This window comes from Habropoda laboriosa, unplaced genomic scaffold (genome assembly GCF_001263275.1).
Source record: "Habropoda laboriosa isolate 0110345459 unplaced genomic scaffold, ASM126327v1 scaffold207, whole genome shotgun sequence".
NCBI classification, from domain to species: domain Eukaryota; kingdom Metazoa; phylum Arthropoda; class Insecta; order Hymenoptera; family Apidae; genus Habropoda; species Habropoda laboriosa.
Window position 1 is genome coordinate 693,157 of NW_017100397.1, and position 1,355 is coordinate 694,511.

Below are 1,355 nucleotides of genomic sequence, written 5' to 3' on the forward strand. Positions count from 1 at the left end.
TGTTGCTTTTCTTTCCATAGCTGGCCGGCTATTACATCAGATTAGAAATTTTTATTTAAATAATCATGCCAGAAATTATTTAAACAATAAGAGAGTTCTGATTTAATTCACTAATAAATAATACATCTTTATGCGTTACTCCAAAAAATTTTGTTATAACACTTCGTACATTATACTAAGAAAATAAGAAAATACATAACCTATTTCTGACATTATTCAGAATAAATAATATTTCATTTTCATACATGATACTGAGAAAATAAGAAGCCATTGACATATTTCGGATATTATTTTCAATTAAAAAATATTTCATCCTCACGTGTCACCCTAACGAATTATTACAATACTTCATGCATTATGCCAAAAAACTGATAAATGTCTTGACACATTTCCACACATAATTCTAATATTACCGAACACAACGAACTATTTCCTCCATCGTGCATTATTCTACATTACACAATACTTGACGTTTCACGATACTCTACTCAACGAACTATCTTTTAATTAAATATTCTATCTGTCAAGATGAAACATTTCCAATAACTCAAACTAAAATTCCTCTCTGAATTATCAACACTTTACGTAATCGCAATTTAGAAGAACACCTTACTGTACTCGATTCACTAATTAAAAAAAAAATATGGATAAATCGAGTTGAAAGAGAACCTGCAACATATCGGCCGGCAGCGATATAACTTCGAACGAGTCGCTCATCAACACGACGAAACTGTCGCAGCCCTCCCAGGACTCGGGGCTGCAGGACTCTGGCTCGGAGTCACTATAGGAGTCCGCCTTCTCTCCGCCGGCGCCAAAGTCCGGCTCCAGGTCCGAACGGGACGAGGAACTTGCCGACTCAATGGTGAACCTAGATCACTGTAGTCCCCGCGCAACGATATCCTCAAATCAGTTTGCACAACTTCTTTCTCACCGAGTAATTAAACTATACCATAATTCTTAGATATTCTTCACATTTCTTCACAATAAACACCACAGTTCTCTTATCCATGCAACTTTTCGATAAATCGAAAAAATTGTCACTCGTTACTTTCTCAACTGTAGTTACGATAGAAATTATACCACTTCTCAGGCTGGAAGAGGGTGAATAATTAGTAATAATTGCCCGTGTAAATGGCGGATAAAAAACTCTGGATAGGAAAGAAAAAAGAAGGAAAAGTTAGAGAAAACGTAGATCACGATACGACCTTGAACAAGTGGCTGATAATCGCTGAAGACTGAACGCGATCAGAACTAAAGGGAAAACGTGGTCACCGTGGTGAAAGAGAATAGCGAGAAGTAGGTGCAACCACGGCTGTGCTCGATGGACAACTGGTGGCGGGGTGTGTGGCTGGGGA

General features: G+C 37.6%; 1 protein-coding gene across 1 annotated transcript in view; it reads right to left on the reverse strand.

Annotated features, from left to right (window-relative positions):
- Nucleotides 1-1,355, reverse strand: part of LOC108575114 (echinoderm microtubule-associated protein-like CG42247) — a 19,219-nt gene that overhangs the window by 5,071 nt on the left and 12,793 nt on the right. The gene's annotated exons all lie outside the window — the stretch shown is intronic.